The sequence below is a fragment of the Tyto alba genome, unplaced genomic scaffold, assembly GCF_018691265.1.
Source record: "Tyto alba isolate M040663 unplaced genomic scaffold, T.alba_DEE_v4.0 Super-Scaffold_13, whole genome shotgun sequence".
Taxonomy (NCBI): domain Eukaryota; kingdom Metazoa; phylum Chordata; class Aves; order Strigiformes; family Tytonidae; genus Tyto; species Tyto alba.
The window spans coordinates 39821760-39838378 of NW_024881275.1; the positions used below are offsets into that span (position 1 = coordinate 39821760).

General features: G+C 39.9%; 1 protein-coding gene across 13 annotated transcripts in view; it reads right to left on the minus strand.

Annotated features, from left to right (window-relative positions):
- Positions 1 to 16619, minus strand: part of SEMA4D (semaphorin 4D) — a 102973-nt gene that overhangs the window by 42537 nt on the left and 43817 nt on the right. For 12 of the 13 annotated variants that reach the window (XM_042787859.1, XM_042787856.1, XM_042787857.1 and 9 more), the window contains one exon: positions 4739 to 4802. The gene's annotated coding sequence lies outside the window, so the exon portion shown is untranslated. Of the gene's footprint in view, positions 1 to 4738; positions 4803 to 14284; positions 14380 to 16619 lie in introns of all 13 variants that reach the window. The other variant, XM_042787853.1, reaches the window with a different exon arrangement.

Here is a 16619-nt window from a genome sequence, read left to right on the forward strand (position 1 = left end):
AGCAATCATTTACTTACAATACCATACAGTAAAGAAGTTTCCAGAGAAGGCTTCTGGAGTCCTGTACGTTTTCTGGACATTAAAACAGGATTAGCAAATCTATGCCCTCATAACGGAAAATTCTGAGTCTCCCTACAGCCACAGTTACACTCCTAGTCTACCTGAGCTACCTCAGAAAATGCAGAACGATGACAAAATCTGAAACATAATCACATTAGCTTCTGAAGAAGACATAAGCTCTGCTCGGGTTAGTGCCCACTTTGCTGTGTGGCCAAATTGCTCTGGCCGCACAAAGCAAAAATCTGTTATTTCATTCCCACTGTACAGGTTTGCAAGACAGGCCCTTTTTCACATTACTAAGTTTGACTTGCGGGACATTATTTGTTGATCTAAGGTAAAATTTCGCATGTTAAAAAAGGGAGTGAGACAGACTACAGTGAATGTTACATGCCCAATTGTGCAAGATACACTTTGTTCTCATTCCTACTAGTTTAAATAGAGATGAAAATGCACTCAGGACCTTGTCCTTTAATTTATCCTTCAATTTAATTACTCTTCTTCCCGCCCCCTCCTCCCGCAGCCCTCCTTCCCCAGCTTCCCTGTGCTGAAAATTATCTGGGATAACTCCTTCACTGACATTCACTGGGAAGTCATCCATAATCTAATATGAACCTGGTTTTATATAACACAAGGGGTAGAAGAAGGAGTTAAAAAAAAAAAAAAAAAAAAGGCCCAGACAATGGCCTAATTTCCAAATTAGCTCAGTTCCATCAGAGTTCACTGGCTTTCATTAGATTTGAGTGCTTTGCATTTCTGAAAAGTTAGGTCTCCTAATGCTTTAGGTTTTACTCCTAAAAATGAGACACAGTTTGCTTGATAACAAGAGCACTTAAGCAAAGCAGAAAGAAACCTGAAATACTTTGTTACATAAATTACAGTGACTACAGGTCTACTTTTATGTTTTCTGTTAATACTGCTGAAAATTTTCTGAGGTAAATTTAAACCAGTTATTTTAATTTAGGTACTCTGATGATGATAATGATTTTAAATCAATGCATAATGACTAACTGGAGCAAAATCTGTACACTACTTGCATGAGTTTTCTACAATGCTTGTATTTATGGTGACTGAAAATAGGGCAACTATAGAAGAAGAAATAATCAACAGAGCTCCTGTCAGTTTGGCAGAACACAGCTGGAAGTTCAGAGTTGTGAACATTCCCATTGACACGCATAATTTTAGTGCACAGGCAGAGAAATGGGAAGAAACAAGTTTCTGCTCTCTCAAAGGACAGAAAAATCAAGACTGTTCAGGCTAAGTGCTAATAGGGAATACTAGCACAAATTTGGAAAGCAGAAAGTTGTGATGGCATATATTGACTCTTACCAAGACTGAAAAGCATCTGTGCCAGTGGCCAAATAGTCCACTTTCTAGAAAAATGCAAAATCCTAGCCCTGAAACAAGACAAGCTGAAAAACCAACAATGGAAAGATGACTGCCATCTCTCCCACCCTCTGGGACACAGAGGCAAAGTAAGCACAAAGAGGTGTTTGTGAACATAGAATTCCATCTTTCACAAATGTCAATTCAGCAGCCCTTATCAGTACCAAATTAATTTTTTTGTAAGTAATAAAATGCAACCTCAAAAACCCAGAGGTCAGTGTCTTCTTCCCCAGACAGCATGGTAAAGCTGGATTCAAGCTTGCATCTTGTACACGTCATACTTGCACAAGCTAAATTCTGGAATTCCAAAGTTAGGAAGTGCCCAATTCTGCAACCCTGGTTTTGAAATCTTCTTTTCTTCTAATAAATACTTAGTTGTATTGTGCAACTTCTGAATTTTGCTCAGGATTACAGAAATTGCTAAATGGATCTATCTTTATCTTCTCTATAAAGGTTAAAACCACATGAAAATTTACTGACACACCCACAGCAGTCAGCATTATAGCTGGGATCCTTGCAATTTCCAATAAATAATTGTTAGAATCACAGAAGATCCAGCCTCTCCCTGCAGAAAGCCAAATGGGCACTGGCCCTCCTGGCCTAATCCTGTCACTTTTCCCGATTCTCCAGGCACACCAAACGTCCACACCATTTTCCTCCCATTTTCTGTTCTACTATTCTACTATTTCTACTTCATTCCCCTCTCCCGGGTTATCTTTTCCTGCAATCCCCCACCTACTCTGGGCTAATGCTCCCATCCGTGCTGCTACCACATCCTCCTCCCCCAACACAAGCAGTGCACAACTACATGACTACAGGTGATGCAAGCCCCAGAGAGGCTGCTAGACAAAAGATCACCTTCCTCTGGGCTAAAAGGCCTTCTAACACACACACTTCCCTTACTTATCCATGAAATCACTTTCATAGCACTTGCCGTCCAGGCACAGCAAACAAGGGCCTCACAGTAAGTGACAACTGACTGCAAGGCACCTTTTCTTCCCACCACCAGGAGCGAAAAACTGCAGCAGGTTTCCCAGACAGCCTACCTTGCTATTTTTAGATTTTTAAAAAGTAATAGTAATAATAATTATTCATTTATAAAACTTGTAAGTTACTATGATGAGGGATACGAAACCCAGTATGTGGAGACAGGCAAATTTACGAGCTAGTTTCTTCCTCCGGCAGAAACGGGAGGGGGGAGGGAGGTGGACATGTTTAAAGGATTCACCCGTCAGAGGGCATAAATTGCAAATTCTCCCAAAATAACTTTCTTCAAAGCCTTTTGAAAGCTTTAACAGAATACAGACCTCCTTCAATGTTTACTGATGCCTGTTTGATAACAAAGATGTGAAGGCTTCATACATGAAAAAACAAATCCACCGAACTCCCACTGTGAGATTTTGCTTAAACCCAATTTTTTTCAATTTGCCCGAAGTTTTCTTTCCAAAAATAGAACAAAAAGTTAGAAATGCTTGTATTTTAAGTAATCAAAATTACACAGTAAGAAGTGTACAATTTACCTCTGACAGCTGAGTTTTATTTATGGAGTTCGTTTATTTTAGACCACGAAGGACAGGCCCGATATATCCTTTGCTTCAGTTCTCACCCTTTCAAAACCTCAAGCAAATGTGCCATTTTTAGACTGTCTAATGAAAACCACAATTTTTACAATCTTTTTCTTATTCCACAATACATATGGACTCATTTTCTGTGAAGGTAAGCTAAAACCTCAAATTAGCAGACCAGTAGCCCTTTATGACTAACATACATGTAAAGCACAGGATTATTTACATTTCAGACTGTAACCAAAATACTTCAGAGTTGCTAGCTGCTTACAAATTAGACAAAGCTTTTTAAGATAATTTGATGTGGTCTTTACCTCCACCACAAAGCTTGCTGCAGAAGGTACACTAGTGATAAGAGGATAAAAATTCTGAGGAAACTGAAATTTCCAGCATTGGGCGGAAAACTTTTGTGAAGACAGAAATTTAGTATTTTCCTGATTCTGAATGATAAATATGCCAGGAAGTAGTAATCAAGAAACTAATGCTTGAGCTTAAAGCAGAGAATATTACTATCTTCAGTGAAACACTTGAAGAGATCCTTTTTAAAGAAAAAGTCAGATTCCTGTTCTTTTCTTTACTGCTATGTGCATTTTTGGGGGAAAAGATTACAGGAAGACTAAGTATTATACTCCCCAAAAAAGGGGATGATTCTTACAAGACGACAGACGGGAGATAAAAATTCTTATTTTTCAGATTATTATGGGTGGATTGTTAGAAATATCATGTTAGCTTGCAATTCCAAAGAACAACAGGAAAGAGCAAATGGGTTTGTTTCTGCTTGCTTCATCTTCCTTTAAGAAAAAGAAAGGTAGCTCTGGCCTTGGACAAGTCAACCTCTGAGCTATCAGAGGTTGTAGGCACTATTGTGGGTCCTCAGCCTGGCTCTGTAGAAGCAAACGAAACAGAAATTATTAATGTAAAACTACATGGATGATCAGTGGGACCCAACCACTGCTGCAGTGCCAGCACATTCTGCTAACTTGGATGTTGAGCTATCCCAAATCCAGAAATCAAGAGCTGCCCCCAGGAGAGATGTGTTTTAAGATCCTTTCCTGCCTCACTGGCTTCTCCCAGATACTAAACCTGAGTTGTGACACTGTCAGTGCTGCAGTGAAAACTGTTCAAATGACCAAGAAATAAAAGTCCCTGAAATTCCAAGTCCATCTTCCCCTACCACTTAAACTTACTCTCACAAAAACACTCAGGTTCTTCCTCATTTCTTCTTGGGCTCATAGGGCTGAGTCAGTCATTGAAAGTTATTCGAAGATGCCTGCTGGCACTTGCACAAGTACCTGTGTGTCTAGATTAAGAGTCACATGTGCTTTTAAAGAAACTATCCTAAATGTCCAGCAACGCTTTAAAAGATTCAAAAGTCTCTGAAAGCAAGCCCAGCACCCCCTCACACAAATAAACTGCATAACACAGGAGAGCTGCAATCCTGAACAGGACCTTGCAGTGGTAACTAAATCTCAGGTAAACATAGAAGATGTTCCCAACTGAAAAAAGTCGCTTTTCTGATAAGTTTCTTGAGAGATACTCTGGTCTTAAACAAAGTAATAAATTGAACTTATAATTAAATCCTTATTTATGTTTTGTGGTATGAATTAAGTCCTTAGTGTTCTCGCAATGTATTTATTTGTTTTACTAACAAATACATCTGTAACAGTCGCTACAAATCCACCACAGTCCCCTTGCTGTTGGGGGGGTACCCCTAGTTGCACTGTACGTACCTGCCGCCCCTTGGAGCCTCCCACACACCCCTGGAGCTGGTGAGATGTCAGAAACACGTCCTTTCTGCAAAGAGATAAGAAACAGGGTTTGACATCATTACCACATAAACCCGAAGGGCAAGTTTTGATATGGGAATTATAATAAATCCTCCCCCAAGAGTTTGGCTTTTATTTCCCAGATTACCAGGGCAGACTGTTTCTGACAGAAACCAGAACAGATACATTTGCATCCAACAGTCCAAGATCCTGATGATGTACTTAACACAAAGAACTATTAAGCAAGTCCTGTCAAAAAGCATACACCACCAGCCTTTTTCAAACTCAATCTGTTTCCTCTATCCCAAGCTGGCTGGAAACTGTTCAGCACAAAATTATTTAGCATTGGCATTGCAGTAGCGATTATTGATCCTGTTTAGAGTCTGAGACCCCTCTTATGCTGGTATGGGACGTACAAAGAAAGCTCAGACAGGTTAGACACCAGCCAGCCCCACTAACAATTACCTTCACTAAATCCATATAAAGCAGTTCCAACACTCTACTGTATTACTAAATGATTGCATTATGCACAAGCATATCTGGATATTTACAACAAAACCTTGCATGCCCAATATTTATGTTGGTGTAATCAAAGGAAAACAGTGAGCCACTCCAAAGCAATCACAACAGGGCAAACGATGCATTAATCCCAACACTCTTTTAGGTAACATACTTCTAAATATGCAGATTTATAATACTGCTAATATCAGCTTGTATTTAGCCTACATACTTCCTACTGTTCAATCAGCTGCATTTAGAGGGGTGTGGGCTACCTGAAGGGATAATGCAAGTAACCCTGGGTCTGATCTGGATCTCACTAAAGTCAACAGTAGGACGGTTCTCACAGATCCAAATGGGAAAAGAATGCAGCTAAAAAAAAAAAAAAAAAATCCCCATTGCACATCTGAAGGCTTCATTCTTGGTCCAGAAGATCATAATGAAAGGCTCACAAGACAGAAGGCCCCAAAAGAAAAAGGCCAGACAAAATTACAAGAAACAGCTTGATATTGCAGGTCTCTAAGGAAAGGAAGAGCCTCTACAGGGTCTTTACAAAGGTACAGTGTCTGCCTTGTCCTTCAGCAGTGCATGTTTTGTGGCTGCCAGTATGGCAGCAGCTATCAAACAGGTACATCAAACCTACTTTTGCTTACAAAAAAGTCATTTTGAAGTCTCTGGGCTTTTTGCATTAGATAGGGGAACGTAGTCTGACTTTCCCACACAATGTCTTTTCAACAAGATACCCCATGGAAATCCATTGCCTATTTATACTATTAACCACTGGCTATTTTTCACAAGCACTAGCAGCATATAGCTGACTTATTTTTGCTGTAAAAACCACCATCTACCTTTCATGGTGCTGGAGAAAACAGACCAATCAAACTGTTAATCATCCGGTCAGTTATGAAGTTCTCCATGAACCAGCTTATACCAGATCATCTTTATGGCTGTAGCTACTCAATATTTAAGTGGAGACTTAAAATTTACAAAAATCGCTGTTTGCCAAAAGAGACCATCGATCACCACCATCACTATTGCTAGCCAGAGTTTTCGGATTCCGAGGTGCTTCCTTATGGCTTACTGCTTGTAGAGCAAAGGTGTAATCATCCATTTTAGCTGTAGGTACCTTACGGGAAAAAGAAAATTCTCTTTTGCCTCTGCTGAGAAAAGACTTCTAGCAGCCTGTGGCTTGTTGAAGTGCTTTCATTATAACAAACCACTTGCATCTAAATAAATAGCTACCGTAAGTGTCAAGCTGCTCATGAAAACCCTTGCAGCAAACTAGCTGACCTGCAGACTTCACTAGCTCTCAAAACAGCCTGCCATGGAGATTTCCACATCTCCACAAGTGACTCTAGGTTTCTGAGCTAGGGTCTGAGGCCACTGGGGACTGGAAAGGCAGCTGGAGCCTGAGACAGCCCCTGGATTTCTGTGGAGTTGAGGAGGGGCTGAAGAGCCACAAGGACTTTGAAGCTGTGGCACCTCAGCTCAAGAACTTGGCTCCTAAGAGCAGTGCATCCCTCCTCGGTCTGCCTCTCGGGAAGGGGCCACTAACCATTACTGCTTCTGGCAGAGAAGCCCACAGACATGGGGCCAGCTGTGAGGGTGGCTGGGATCAGGTGAAGGGTGCTTTGCAAGTAGGGGCTGATTCCTCTCTTTTGATCACACTGCCGCTGGCTGCCTGTCTGGACAACACCTGTAGTCACGCTACACACATGAGTAACTACTTGCAGCTTGCCAAAAGCTATGACATAATTAAACCCTTTAATCCAACCAGGACTTGAGTATGAAATTAACATCCGTGTGAGCAGGATGGCATGGACCCTTTGGGTCCTCTTGTTTGACCCAAGCCCTGCAGGAAATCCTTTAAAGCAGGCATAACAAACTTTATATGCTGTTGGGTTTTAAGAGTGAAAACCGTATTTCACTGTAAATTTAAGGAAGAAAACCCTGTTTCTTCTGGTAACAATTATTTAAACTTGGGGGGCGGGTACAGGAACAACAAAAAATTACAACATAAAAAGCTCATTATTTTGACAACTGTGACTAAGTCCTCAAAGATTAAAGAAAACACCTACCGGATTGCAAATGAAAGACAGTCTGGAATATATTATGCAGACCAACATGATAGTCACCTTAAGGAAATTTTTCATAAAAGAACCACAATCCTTCATATATGTGTGTTTGCATATATTTAATTTGAGGACTTTCTTTTAATCTGTCAAATTCCAAAGTACATTCATCTATTACAAGGTACTTCTGGCTGTCACAGCTTACTTGTATTTAAAACAAAACAAGAAACCACACACACAAAAACCCACAAAACCCAAACACCTAACTTCCACTATTTCCTTCTGCCTATCAATTACCATCCAGATCAGAAGCAATTCTTTAACCCTCTATTCAAGCATATGCCTGCTGCAACCAGATCCTAGGGATTCTAAATAAGAAGGAGAAAGGAAATACAGAAGAAAACTACCTTATAAGCGAATTTTAATTACTCAGAGAGCTCTTTGGGAGACCACGGAGGCAAATTTTGTTTGCAAATGTTTGTAGTATGACAGCACTATTCACCAACCTTACCAAAATACAATTTCCAATACTTGCTGATTGCAACTTGAGGTATATTTGCTGCCCGTATCTCAAGTCAGCCACAACCTCTATGCGCAAGCTTTCTTAGAAAACTTATTTTAAACATTAGTGTGGAAGCCACAGGTAAAGCCAACAGAGCTGTGAGAACTAAGGCTGAGTACACTGACCACAGGCAGCACACTAAAAACATTCCTGTGAATGCTATGTGTGGTTTTAGAGTTTCAAAATAATTATATGAAAAGGTAGGCTAGGCTGCAAAATTCAAGAACTGTGCATATTACCAGCACTTTATTTTAATAATTATGTATTTGGCTTATCAAAATAACTGTTGCTGACTGCAGCAATTTCCACAGATCCCATCTTCTCACAATGGGACTGGTGACAATACCCACTAATCACCGGTGCAAGACATTGCGGGGGGGGGGGGGGGGGGGGGGGGGGGGGGGGGAAATCAAGTAACAGACACACCACAGGATTTACGGAGAAAAAGATCAAATATTTTTCCCCTTTCCCACTTGTAAAACTTGACTTTTCATAAAAACATCTTTACTTCACAGAACCATTTACTGGTCTATCAACATCCGCCAACTTTTTCTAAACGTTACGTCAAAGTGAAGATAGGTTCTCCTTGGGCTTGACTTTATGTGCATGATCTTTAACCTGCAGCAGAGCCTCATGCTAACCAGGTTTTGGAACAACAAAGCAGAAAAGTCCCCTTATGTCTCAGTCATTTTAATTTAGCCCAAATTGGACTGGGATCTTCCCCCATCACCCTGACACTCCTCAGACCTCACACTCTCAGAAAAGCCAAGAACAACGTAGAGACTATCACAGAGGCAGAGAACCCAGGACTCCTACAAATCCCTCCTGCATCCCAGTGACAAAACACCAATACCGAGGTTGGGCCAGCTACTGCTGAGAGGGGAGTTTATCTGTTTTTAAGGATGTTAAGAGAAGCTATAAATAAGCAACCTAACTTCCACAAAAGCGATGATTTTATGTATGCATCCCTACCCCTCTTCAGGAGAGGATCTGAGTGTATTTCACAATACTAGCTTTCCTACAATTATAACATTATACAAATATCAACACAAAATTATTTTTTAAAAATTTTAATCAAAAACATGGTAGTGGTTCTGAATCAAATTCCAACAAAGACAGAGAGCACCAGCACTACAACTGGGGAGACTAAGAGCCACAGAAAACTAGAGAAAGGAAATGATACACAACAGCACGAACAGCAAATACCAGCACTTTGGCTTCAGATTGAACTTTTTTAGCCACCACTTTAGAGACATGTAAAATTTATATGTATTCACAACAGGGTGCATTTGCTAAGGGAAGCAAATGTTCTTTCAGAGGCAGCATTAGAATATTTTGGTCAATGAACACAGTCTTTGAAGAGCAGAAGTCATTGGGAACATCCCCATGTTTAGATACTTTTACCTCTACAAGGTCAGTGCAAAGGAAACAATTACCTCTCCTATCACCATACAAGCATCATCCCTTTTTATCCTATAAGGTCTCCTTCTTCTATCAGAAAAGGAGCAAATTGGCACAATCCACAAAATGATCTGCTTGTGCTAAAACCTGAACAAGAAGAAACAACACACGATCCTTCAAATCTTACTTTATGTATTCAATGAAAAATAACAGAAAACAAAGTTTAAATTCTGCCCATATTTTTGGTCAAGATTTTTTTTTATTATTAAAAAACAACCAAACAAGCAAACAAAAAAAAACAAACAAACAAACAAAAAAAAACCACCCAGAAAAAAAAAAACAACACATCAAACCAAATAAAAACCCTACACCTAACAACAACAAAAAAACACCAAAAACCAGGAAGTCTGTATTACAAGCTTTGCTTCAGACACGTCTTACCCAAAAGACTATCAGCTGCCAATTATATGGAAACACCTCATGATATTAAAAAGAGAAGTGAATGAATGTCAAGTATTTCCACAGTCACTATGACAATACAGCAACCCAGAAAAGCTAAAGCTAAAATCAACGTGCTCTATTATGCCACACAATTTCTTAAGAGCCCAGATCACACCTTTTGTCACTTTTCAACTATTTATTACCCCAGCATTTTCTTCTTCAACTTCCTCTGATTCTTTAAATAAACTGCACTTACCACTATTTACAGCTCATAGTCGGAATATATTCAGGAGTTATCTAAACACTGATATTACAAAAAACCCAGATATTACTTCATGGTGTTCCATATTTTCACTGCTGTCTTGCCAATTATCTTTCTCTTGCTTTGATATATGCATGGCCTCTTCAAAAAAATGCAGGCAATGGGAACACATGGAAGTGAGTCTTTAATGCATAAAGAACAGAGTATTTTACCATTACAACAGTGTAGGAAACCCCTGTTACTCAGTATCAGATTCAAGCTTTTCAGGCTTTCAAGACAGTTAAATTATGCCAGTTACTGACAGGTGTCAGACCCTGAAGTTTCCTGACTCACACAAAAGGCAAATACAAAAGCCACCTTGTCCACACAGCAGACGTTTTCTGTACCAGAATATCCTCAGTGAGTCTGCCCACTGAAAACACCCAATTTATTAAGTTGTACGTACCCTTGTGCACAGTAAACAGCATGCACTGCTCAGGGGCACCTACAGTGAGAAGGCAAAATGCAAAGACAGCTTTTTAGACAAACCTCTGAAGCCTAAGTCACTGATTACCTTTTTTTTTTTTTTTTTTTGTTTTTCCTAAATAAGTTAGGATCAGGTAGAAGAGGAGGAAATGGAAGAGTAATTTTCATCTTGGCACACTAGATTAAAAAACAGCACTTCAATCAGCAGAGCAAAACATTTTGCAACTTACTAAAGAGAAGCCTTGGTAACGTTTACCTGTCTGTCCTGAGTAAAGGCTTCTGTGCTGAGAAAACAGGTGACTTCAGTTCAAGGAGTGAGAGTCAGATCCCTGGTTGTGTAAGTCACAGCACAGCCTCCCTGAGGGTGCTGCGTGAGGTTGCTGAAGTAGGGGATTTGAACCAAGTTATTCAAAACAGTGGAGAAATAACAAAAACAAAACTCCATTGTGTTTAGCCATATGAAATTCAAAAGTTGAACCTTGCAGCAGTATTTACTATTAAAAAACAATGCGAATTCACAGGTGGAATTTATCCATTTTCTGTAAAAACAAAACAAAACTGCTCATGTCCCAGAAAAACCCAAAAAGCTATAAAAAGGAATTTCCTCAAGCTTTACAAGTTATATAAGGGCACCTCTGGCTTATGAACACAGGTAAAATTTGTTGTGCTTCTGAATATCCTTATCTTACTGATCATGCATTACATCTCCCTTATCACACACACCCCTTTAGAACTACTTTCTTCATCATGTCCAACTGCATAAAGTCATAACATAACGAGAATGTCATTAGACTGGTTAGGGTGATACTTCGTATCATGTGAAAAACATGCCCACTCCACAGCAAAACAACCAGAATGGATGATTGCAGGAAATTCATCCATTCCTGAATCCTCATGTATCACATTCTGTTTCATTTGGGACAAAGAACTACAACATCCAACTGGTAAAAGGATCTGCGATAATAATTCTGAGGTTCCGTTTTGGATGCAGCAAGGAGATGGCAGCATCGCTGCTCTCAGTGCTTCACCTGTTACTCCACGGAGCTGGTTCTGCTGCCAGCTACACACAAACAGCTTTGCATTTGACATGAATCACGCTGGCTAAACAGTAAAAGCTGTGCAATTTTTCCTACATTGCGCACGTACATATGTTGAAGGTGGAGCAGTAAAGCCCTCTTTTGAAATGTCTGGGTTATTTCTCTATATTAACGGAACAAATACAGAAACATCTTATTTTTGCCTTCCATTCCCATTCTTTGATAGCTGACCATCAGACTACAATTGTCAAGTTTTGTTTTCAGGTACAGCACCAAGCAGTAATGTAGTTTTCCCTGCACTGACAAGCAGTTTGACATGCTTGGCTCTCACACCTGGCCTGTCACCAGGTCACTGCTGTTTTCCTTTTTCTCCTGCAGTATTGTAGTACATGGTAACCCATGCTTCTATCCATACTTCCATTTAATTACAGCACATTAAGGTTTTCTAGGTCCTAGACAGCAACTGTGCACTGATAAAACTAAGATGTTTGTATAATTTCTTAAGACACACATCAGAAACTTAGCAATGTGCCAGGCTTAAAAATCATCCCCTGGATCCCCAGAACAGGGCTGGAGGAAACAAGCTAGGTAACTGCCCTTCCCCTGTATAGTTACAAGGGATCACGCCTACTTATTTAAGTTGTTCTGCCTACTTGCTACTGCTGGCCACTTCTGTGTCCCCTAGTCTCCATCCATCCCGACCTCTCAGACCAAATTTGTGCCAATGTGCAACCAGTTAGGGAAGTCAACTGACCAACAAGCAAAGGTCAAAACCTACTTTGGGGAGAAGAAGGGTCAGGGTAGTTTAAATCCATCCACAACTCCTCTCCCAGCAGCACTGCTATCATGTGTCAGATTAAATGAATATGCAACACCACTGGAGACATTAAGTCTAAGCCTTCCTTGGGGAAAAAAAAATGGACTGGGAAGCCCAATAAGTGCTACGCTCACTTCAAGTACTCCCAGCCTCACTCCAGGGTCAAAATAAAAAAAAAAGGAAGGAAGATTTGAGGGATCCTGGTCCAAAAAAGAAAACCCTAAGGGACTGAGGGCTCTCTGGGATTAGGCCCATGATGGACATGATGGGCTCTCCTCACTGATGCTGCACAGCACCCACCACAGGTCTGAGGTTTCCGCAGGACTGCTTGCTGGAAGAGATCTTGAAAAGACAGAAGTCAGCCCCACCCTTGGTTAGTTTTATGTCCCCTGATGGTAAACATTGCTCTTTTCCTGGTGCAGCATCATTATGAGAACAATTTGCCTTATTCTGCCAGTGGTAACAAACTACAGTTTCTTCTCATCAGCTAAACCCTGACCACAAGGGTGTTACCCTTACATTTACTTGCACCTTCAAGATACTCAGCTGCCTCTGAAGGACTGGCAAAGAGCATGTACCACGGGAGAACTGCACGTCCCAGCCAACACCATGCAAATCAGGATATACCAGGTGGTTTAGGGTCAAAATCCAAAAATCACACCACACCGCAAAGGTCATTTTAAATACCTGAGATCTTGGCAGGACATTAATCTCCAATAGCAGACTGCAACTCATGTTTTCTTAGCAAGCACCACAGAAATGCAGTAAAATAGCCTTAAAATTTAAGAAATCTTACCATAACAAAAATACTTAACGTGAACAGCTTCAGTGGCAATCATTTTATAATGTTTGGAGTTTTGTTGTGTTTAAGGTTACGCTAGCTCAGAAAATAGTTCCCCTTTCTCTTCCCTTGTTAAAACCTCTGCAGCAGCCCTGGCATTTTTTATGCTGAAAAAGTAACACAACCATACTTTTGAAAAAAGCTGCAAGTGCTTTTGATAGTTAGCACTGGCACAGGTTTTACTAATCATCAATCATTAGATTATTATACTGTCACTCACTAACCTTCCCTTTTTTTAAACTGTGTACAGCCAGGGAGTCTGCACACTTCTGTAAGATATACAAAGAAATTATACAGAACAGTAACTACAAAGACGTTTGTGCAGAACAGAACTTGTTAAACATAGGTGTTTCCTTGCAGAATTTGGTTAGCAACAACAGAGATGACTAACTCTGGAGTTTGAAAAAAGAACTCTGACTTTGGGAGAACTTACACAAATGCAGTGATTTATCATGTATTGCTACATCTACTCCATGAGGTTGTAGAGCATCAATCATACCCGTTCCTTCTTCAATACAACCTTTGTGTTGATATTAACAATGCAAAGGTCATTTTGACCTTTAGCTAGTAACTGGGTATCGGTTTGTGCCCATAACACAGGTGCAGATCTTTCACTATAAGTGCTTCGGATTTCACATTAAATTATGCGTGAGCATGTCAGGAACAGGATTAACAGAAGCTTTGCTTGCAGAACATTCTCATGAGCATTACTAGGATTTTAACTCCTGCCAAGCCTAAAACAAGTTTTGTCTTATGCCAAATGACATATAGAAGAGAAGTCATTACTACATGTGGTGATTAACTTTTAGAATCTTGTTTGCACTATCATTAAGGACATTATGAAAGGGCAAGATAGATATGAAAGCTGCACACTATAGAGGTTCTGCCTCAAAGTTTCTTGACAAAACAGGTAATTACTACAAGTTTACAGCCCTTGAATGCTAAACTTGAGTTTTTTAGTATCACAGAAAAGCAGACTGTAACATTATATGAGAGATTAGAGACAAGGCAAGATTTATGTGCTTCCTTCAAGGTTTAGGGATCAACTGTGAAATACAAAGTCTTTCTTGGTGAAGTTGACCCCTAAATGCAGTAGCAGCCATCCATGTCTTACCTCAAACCAGAGATCCACACCCCAGACCACTAACAGCTTTCACATTTGGTGGAGAAATTAGGTTCAGTTCAGCCATATCCAAAATTAATCCCAGCCTAGAGAGATATGTCAGAGAATTCAACGGAAATTAATGTTACTTGTGAACCAGTTTCTGCAGAGGTTCTCAAGCTGTTAATTGCTTCCCTGTATCCCTTTACAACCTTCTGAGTTCAGCAGCTACAGGTATCACATACAAAGAAAAAGGAGAACATCCTTCAAACAGCTATATCCTCTTTCCTGCTGCATCACCCAGAACAGGCAGAGACAGGACTCAAGAAGATACTGTCACTGCCTATCAATGTCATTCTGCATCACAAAATACCCTTTTCTTCCAAAGCACACTTAATAGAGCAAGAAACAAACCAAAGTCCCCATATAGCCTGTAAAATAAATGAGTCATTTCTATAAAAAAAATCATCCCTCCATACAAATTCAAATCAATTAAACTTTTAAGTTAAAAGTTCGCTATGAACATACTGATTTTCTAAATTTAAATTTCAATTGCTATGCAGCTCATTTGCTAAAAGTTTGCTGTTTTGCTTTTTCTTTTTGAAATAGGGGCAGATTTTATACAGTAAACAAAACAATGATTCTTACTAATCATTAGTTTCCTTCTCACTCTCCCTTGATGCTTCCCCCAATTTTCTCTAATTGGAATGTCAGATTTAAACTACTGCATGAGCATATAACAGCAAAGCAAAACAATGTGCTAGTATTAAAGTCTAAGCTTAGCTGGGTAATATTTGTGAAGGGAGGAGCCTCTCACATAGCATCTTCTTTCCAGCAAACTGTTAGTTAGATTTCTTTAAATCTAGAAAATTTTTTCTTAAGAAACTGAAAACCACTAATCTTCAAGATTCCTACAGGGTGCACAGACTTGCATTGAGAATTTAAGTCTACTAACAATCAGCTTGCTTTCCTCAAGTAGCTTTTGCAGGTCTCTTAGAAGTCATCCATGGTACCCAGCAGTATATAGATGACAAACTGAGTATCGGTACTCCATATTAACAATAATTTGTGAGCGGTTTTGCTACTGCTCTTCTACAATTAAAGACTTCATCACAGTTTTCATTATTGTTGTTGCTAAGAAACCTGTCTCCCGTCGGACTGTTTGCTGATGGTCCTCACTTATTATAGCAGGTATTAAATAGAAAGCTTCATTTAAGCCTCCTTGTTCTTAAAGGCTGCAGACATATTTCTGCTTGGCAAAAACGCTTATCATCTTTAACAACAGATTCATTGTTCAGTGACACACAAGAAACTGCACTACAGTTTGTGTGCAATGGCCTGAGAAGTCCACAGGCAAGATCAGCCAATTGCACACCTCAAGACACAACACATGCTGCTTCTTATTGACCCCCAAACTTCCATGACTTCCCTCTGAGAAAGGCCAAAACAGTCATACTGCAGAAAATAAACTTAAGTACCTGAGCATCTATGCTCAAACAGCTCTCTATCTTTCTAATATGCTGGGTATTGTGCATTTTACTGTTAGTGCTTTTGAGCCATGGCACTTTAAAAATATCTGAATAGGTTAAAGTTTTTTAAATTCTAACATGATCTGAAAGACTGGTGGCACAGCCAATGTTTAAGTGACAGTCACCGGTTATGCAATTTCTCTGCAGCTGACCCTTCTCTCAAGACTCCTAAGCAAAACACTGTCACACTGCAGGTCACCTCAGGTGATATGAACTGACATCACTCTTCAGAAGGAAGCTCTTCCTTACTTATCTTTTTGTTAGCATGAAACAAGGTAATCAAATATTAACATCTGAAAGTACTGCTTGAAATTAATCTTCTGCAAGACAAACTAATAGAAACCTAAAAAAAATTACATTTATTTATATCACTGCTGCAATGTATGTGAGATGCTTCATCTTGCTGACGTTCACCTAGGTACCCCACACCAATCCTAATGCACAGGGAATCAAAGATCTCCTCTCTCCTATTGCTCCTCAGTGCATGGAAATGGGTTGCTTCTTTCTCCCTGCTACAGGACTTTTTGCAGGATTTCCTACAGGAGTACTTTCTGTCTGACATGAGTGAGTTTTCACAGGACACTTCCTGAGAAAATATGTCCTAAAGACAATCAGGTCAGATCCTAGCCAAGACAAGCTGCTAACTAACAGTCTCTCAGACCACTGTGTTGGGCAATGGGTCTTTTCATCCAAGGTCCAGAACTTCTCAAGAGCATGTCCAATGCTTTGGTAAATTTCCAGCTCTCACAGACATGTTGGGTTTAACCTTTCCTGACACATGCCAGTGCAGTTGCATGCCTGAGAAAGAGTGCAAAAGC